At 42.3% G+C, this 6,924-nt stretch overlaps 1 long non-coding RNA gene across 4 annotated transcripts; it reads right to left on the reverse strand.

Moving 5' to 3' along the window:
- Positions 1–4,696: 4,696 nt before the first annotated feature.
- Positions 4,697–6,353, reverse strand: LOC109769250 (uncharacterized). Of its 4 annotated transcripts, XR_005764221.3 has the most exons (4): positions 5,976–6,353; positions 5,519–5,679; positions 5,219–5,287; positions 4,697–5,074 (listed from the first exon to the last, which is right to left on the reverse strand). It is a non-coding gene; the product is annotated as an uncharacterized lncRNA (long non-coding RNA). The 4 variants fall into 4 exon arrangements; XR_002234284.4 differs by having other exon boundaries at positions 4,697–5,287; XR_002234283.4 differs by having other exon boundaries at positions 5,219–5,679.
- Between the last annotated feature and the right edge of the window lie 571 nt (positions 6,354–6,924).

A 6,924-nucleotide genomic window follows, 5' to 3' on the forward strand; every position in this document is an offset into this window, starting at 1 on the left:
TCCCACCATATGCTCCAGATGACCAGAGAGATAATAGTGTTCATAGTTTCCATTTTTCGTTTGCTCATCCTGCATTTTTCATAAGGATGGCAATTTTACCCACGGGTACAAGTATCCGCGGGCACCGTACCGCATGGGCAGGGTATAGGCACACTTTTATACCCATGATAGTACCCATATCCTATCCATTAAGTCATGGGTAAGGTACGGAGATAGTCTTGTACCCATGGGTATACCCATACCCTGCCCGTTTGTGAACTAATGTTAAATTGTCGTCAATTAGTCATTAATTTATCATGTGACTCGTCTACTCCTATTGACTTAAGAGTATGTTATGATTTCTAAATTTTGATATTGGTCAATTACTCATCTATCTATTATTGAGCTAAGATAATTGATTTTTTTTGTCAAATGTGCAATTAGTGAGCGTAAAATTATGAACAACGTATGTACTATTTGTTCTACCCGTTGGGTACCCAATGGGTACGGGTACCCGTCGGGTATGGGTACGGGTAAAGTTTAACACCCATGAGTACGGATATGAGTAGAATTTTGTACCCACTATCTATACGGGTATGGGTACAGTATTGCTTTACCCTGCCCATACCCTACCCATTGTCGTCCTTAATTCTTGAGATCAGTAGGAGTGACCTCGTTTCAGAATCATTCTAAAAATAAAAAATACCTAAAGGCCATCATTAGAAAACACAAAATTTTAACTATTAACCAAGACATCTCTATGTAATCTAGAAGAGAGATAAAAATCAATGACATCACAACATAAAAGAGGATTGAGAAATTCATCCAAATCACATAGAAACGCTGGCTGCGCGTACAAGTCAAATGTATAAGGAAATAAGACCGAGAGGCCCGGCCCCACGTGTCAGTGAGCCAACGGCAGGGTGCAGTACAGCAGAGGAGCTGGCTCCTCTAACGTGCCGTCAGCCCTGCCAGGTCCTGAACGCCTGCAGCACCAAAGGTGAATAATCCTCTACGTTACTAAAAAAATGTGTCGAGGACTTGGGCAATAGTGTCATTCCTGCAGCAGAAAAGGAATGTCCAGCATATCTGCCACTACTTTTTCCTGAAGATGCCACTACCTATTGTGAAGTTTAACATCAATGGATCAATACTCATTTCAAATTGCAAAAATAGAATGCCGACAAAGGCCAATGATATTCAACTATCTAACAATCTCACGAGTTAAAAAGATGAAGGCAAGAATATGGAATCATCTGCACTATCTACTATCTAAGTACAGTTCAAACAAAACCAAGACAACCAAGACAGAGGCCACCCAAGGCAGAACATCGAGCAGTGACAAAGGAACATCAAAGCAACACTAAGAGAGAAAAATAGCAAAGAGGAAGGAAGATTTTCTTTGTCCAAATAACTTCATATTTGGTGCTAAAGTTACTAATTCATCTTGGAAGAAGAAATCCATCATCAGCGAGGAAAACATGTACAGAACTGGAAAGCTAATTCTAAACCAAACTTAAAATGCGAGCTAATTATTTATGTCCACTGAATCCATAGAAAAAACTAATGGTCATTCTCTCTCTGAAAAGAAGTAACTTCCATGGGGGGCGGGTGTTTTGTACCTAAATGAAATCCTTGCACACACACGAGAGCAAAGCTGATTAAAAAAAAAACTTTCTGTAGCGCGGGAGGTAACAGTAGTACAACATAGATATAATGTAAAGACAAAACCGAGGTGACCACATAGCCATGTGAGAGATGACATAGGAATTGAGAAAATATAATAGGACCAAAATCTAGCACATTCTTTCAAAGATATCCTAAAGTAATTTAGAAAACGTGCCTTCATATTTTTCACTACAAAAACGCTAATTAAATCAAATCGTGAGCTGCACTACTAATACTACTGATCATTAAAAAAGCAGCAGTGCAACACTCTCCATCAGCCAACCACCTAGACATCCAAAATTAGGATTCAAAATGAGATCCTTCGTTGAAAGGTGAGAACCTGTCATTGCAATTGACATGTTCAAGCACAATTTAATTTAGTTATTCTTGTCGGTGTCTTCAAAGCATTATCGATGAATAAGATGGAAGGTATTAAGTTAGCAAACTGACATGCTAACCATAAATATTTCTACTGGCAATCAGATAAATCACGCAAGTAAGCAATATAAAAGAGGATCATAGATGATAAATCACGCATGTAAGAAATATGAAGTGCAGGTTTCTGTACACTTAGCACTTCTCATTTTCTACATAGAAAGGTCCAATCAGATGTCCCAACAACAGTATTATCTTTCGAAGGCCAAAAATGCTTATTTTCACTATTGTACTGTCTAAAGCATTTTTCATGGAGAATCATAACTCTAACTTCCTATTTACCCCCGTCCAACATAGATAAGTACAAGATGGCGAAGAAGGCCGCAAAGCGAGCTGTTGGTGAAGCAAGGGGTCGGGCATATGAGGACCTCTACCAACGGTTAGGCACGAAGGAAGGTGAAAGGGACATCTATAAGATGGCCAAGATCCGAGAGAGGAAGACGGGATATTGGCCAAGTCAAATGCATCAAGGACGGAGCAGGCCAACTCTTGGTGAAGGACGAGGAGATTAAGCATAGATGGCGGGAGTACTTCGACAAGCTGTTCAATGGGGAGAATGAGAGTTCTACCATTGAACTGGACGACTCCTTTGATGAGACCAGCATGCGTTTTGTGCGGCGAATCCAGGAGTCTGAGGTGAAGGAGGCTTTAAAAAGGATGAAAGGAGGCAAGGCGATGGGCCCTGATTGTATCCCCATTGAGGTGTGGAAAGGTCTCGGGGACATAGCGATAGTATGGCTAACCAAGCTTTTCAACCTCATTTTTCGGGCAAACAAGATGCCAGAAGAATGGAGACGGAGTATATTAGTACCAATCTTCAAGAACAAGGGGGATGTTCAGAGTTGTACTAATTACCGTGGAATTAAGCTGATGAGCCATACAATGAAGCTATGGGAGAGTCATTGAGCACCACTTAAGAAGAATGACAAGCATGACCAAAAATCAGTTTGGTTTCATGCCTGGGAGGTCGACCATGGAAGCCATTTTCTTGGTACGACAACTTATGGAGAGATATAGGGAGCAAAAGAAAGACTTGCATATGGTGTTCATTGACTTGGAGAAGGCCTATGATAAGATACCGCGGAATGTCATGTGGTGGGCCTTGGAGAAACACAAAGTCCCAGCAAAGTACATTACCCTCATCAAGGACATGTACGATAATGTTGTGACAAGTGTTCGAACAAGTGATGTCGACACCGATGACTTCCCGATTAAGATAGGACTGCATCAGGGGTCAGCTTTGAGCCCTTATCTTTTTGCATTGGTGAGGTCACAAGGGATATACAAGGAGATATCCCATGGTGTATGCTCTTTGCGGATGATGTGGTGCTAGTTGACGATAGTCGGACGGGGGTATATAGGAAGTTAGAGTTATGGAGACAAACCTTGGAATCGAAAGGGTTTAGGCTTAGTAGAACTAAAACCGAGTACATGATGTGCGGTTTCAGTACTACTAGATGTGAGGAGGAGGAGGTTAGCCTTGATGGCCAGGTGGTACCTTGGAAGGACACCTTTCGGTATTTGGGGTCAATGTTGCAGGAGGATGGGGGTATTGATGAAGATGTGAACCATCGAATCAAAGCCGGATGGATGAAGTGGCGCCAAGCTTCTGGCATTCTCTGTGACAAGAGAGTGCCACAAAAGCTAAAAGGCAAGTTCTACAAGACAGCGGTTCGACCCTCAATGTTTTATGGCGCGGAGTGTTGGCCGACTAAAAGGTGACATGTTCAACAGTTAGGTGTGACGGAGATGCGTATGTTGAGATGGATGTGTGGCCACACGAGGAAGGATCGAGTCCGGAATGATGATATACGAGATAGAGTTGGGGTAGCACCAATTGAGGAGAAGCTTGTCCAACATCGTCTGAGATGGTTTGGGCATATTCAGCGCAGGCCTCCAGAAGCTCCAGTGCATAGCGGACGGCTAAAGCGTGCGGAGAATGTCAAGAGAGGGCGGGGTAGACCGAATTTGACATGGAAGGAGTCCGTTAAGAGAGACCTGAAGGATTGGAGTATCACCAAAGAGCTTGCTATGGACAGGGGTGCGTGGAAGCTTGCTATCCATGTGCCAGAGCCATGAGTTGGTTGCGAGATCTTATGGGTTTCACCTCTAGCCTACCCCAACTTGTTTGGGACTAAAGCCTTTGTTGTTGTTGTTGTTGTTGTTGTTAATCATGATATGTGATCATGCAGAAATTCTTTTGCCTTTTGAAAAAATTGGTCTTAGTGAAAATATATACATTCTAACTCGCTCAAGTAGTACTAAAACATGCTCTCATATAATGGTCAATCATAAAAGGTCGCTTAATAAATCATTTAAAAATCCACCAAACTTCAATGATTATCTCAGGGTGCTCAATATACTACTCCTTCAAGGCATGCACCCAAATAGATGAACGTGCTACAAAGAAGCACCAGTGGAATATAGTACTACACTGACACATAGAAATTCATATTTTTTTCAGAAAACAATGAAGGATGAGAGTATTTCTGGGTTGGTACAGTATCCCAGTGTTAATGTATATACGGTGGAAGTTTAGGAATGAGTTCACTTCTTTAAAAAAAATAGGAAAAGTGTAGCCTATAGCATGAAGAATAAATGCAAGAAAGTAAACTGATGGGCAGTGGAACCATTACTTAAATTCCCATGGTGAATTTCTCTACAAAAGTCTGCAGCAGGAACACACAGGACAAAATACAAAAGCCATGTATATAAAATATACAGACTAAAGATATGAGAGGAAGTTGTCATCCATACACTGAACTTCGCTATATACAAATCATGTCCAGTTCCTCAATAGGCCAAAAGATGTCACCGGATCACAAAGAATTTCTTGAGAGCGCATACCATGCCCTCCAGCAGCAAATCCTTGCAAACTTAACTGCTCCAAAATGAATATGTGCATACCTTTGAGTAGTTACCTTCCTTCAGGATCAACGCTTTGAGCTCCATCGAATGCTTGTCTTGCCAACTGCTTCTAGTAGTTACCTTCCTGCTAGTAAAAAGATCAAGCCAGACAACCAATATGCTAAGCTTCAGAGAGAAGCATGATCCAAATACATTGCCACAGTGAAGAAAAAACTACAGACAAAAACAATAATCAAAAGAAAATATAGCTTAAAGAGAAAGCACAAACCCTGATAGGCAAAACAGCAAACGATGAACAAGCAGCAGCTTAGAAGAATCCAATAGAGTATTCAGAAACCTACAAGCCAGATCAAACAAATAATTTGGTAGCATAAGGATGCTCCATTTTTATGTAGTATGTACATAACCATGATTTACAGATACCGAAGCTAGACCATAAAGGCTAATTCCTTAATTTACACTTGCAGTATCACAATAACAAAATGGATGCAGTTTTTACATGGAGAATTAGACTGTTAAAAAGCAAATGTAAATCTATAGATGCTAGAACATATGAATGTTGTTTAACCTGTAGAATATTGATCCAAGAGCATACCGCTGGCTCTGCGCCTCTGCCTGCTCTCAAGTAAGGTTTCTGTCTCAACTTCCAAAGGCTTCAGTTTCAGTGTACGCTCATTTTGAGTCATCAGTTACAGAACAACATTCAGAGTCGTATGAATCTGTTGAAAACTACACAAATACACAAGCAATCAAATTGTTGTAAAGCAACACTCGGTTTAGCAAAGACAACTTCAATGATTCAATAAAGTTACAGGAGTCATGGGAGACCGTGGGCGGACGGGGAGGAGGCACCGCCGGCTGGGAGAAAGGGGAGGAGGCATCACGGGAGTGGATGGAAGGAAGGAGGAGGGCTCTAGGGTCGATTTCTCGCACCAACCGCAGACGAGCCACGCGCGGCGCGCACACAACACACACGCAGCAAGCAGGGCAGGACGAACAGGGAGAGCAGGGATTTGAAGGATTACCTTGCCGGGATGGGATTCCTGGCGGCAGCGGTGAGGTTGACCCACAACGGTGATATAGGCGGCGGCTAGGGCGACTCCACATGACGGCTAGCAAATCAAGGCGCTGGCGGCGTGGCCACGAGGGCTTCCTCGATCCAATCCGCTGCCCGCTCTTGTTAGGATTAGGAGTGGACTTCTGCTGGGCTCGGGCTGCGCTCCATCGCTGCCTATTCCCGGCGTGTCGACGGCCTGGCGGCGTATTGAGGGCGTCGGCGTGGGAGGGGAGGGAGTGGGGAGGAGGGGAGGCGGAGGGCGTGGGGTGGACGAGAAGGGCTGGCGGCTAGGGTTTTCGACCTTTTGCACGTTCTGCGGGACATAGGCAGAGCTCACCCAGCCAATGAGCATGCAAGGCAAGCCCACCCATCATTGGCCAGGGAAAACGACTACGAGGTGAAAAGAGTAACGTAGGCAGTAACATCACACATATCTAAATAAAATAGATGATATGGCAAGCAATAAATGAAGAAAGAGAGGCATATGATAACATAGCTACTAGTTACTATTCCCTCCGTTTCTTTTTAGTCTGGATATAAGGTTTGGTCAAAGTCAAGCTTTGTAAAGTTTGACCAACTTTATATTAAAAATATCATCATCCACAATATGAAATAAATATTATCAGATGCACCATGAAATGTATTTTCATAGTATACAGCTTTAATATTATAGATGTTCATATTTTTCCATATAAATTTGGTCAAACATCATGTAGTTTGACTTTGACCAAATTTTATACTAGTATGAGTAATATCACACTTATCAAGGCAAGATGAGTCTATAGCCTAATAAATGAAGTGTTGCATGTTACCACACATATGTTACTTTCCAATTATTAAGGCAATGTTACTACTCTATGTTACTATCCATTGTGGCTAGTCTAATTGCAAGGTGAATATCTAACGGACTAGACGCA

The sequence above is a fragment of the Aegilops tauschii genome, chromosome 7 (genome assembly GCF_002575655.3).
Source record: "Aegilops tauschii subsp. strangulata cultivar AL8/78 chromosome 7, Aet v6.0, whole genome shotgun sequence".
NCBI lineage: Eukaryota > Viridiplantae > Streptophyta > Magnoliopsida > Poales > Poaceae > Aegilops > Aegilops tauschii.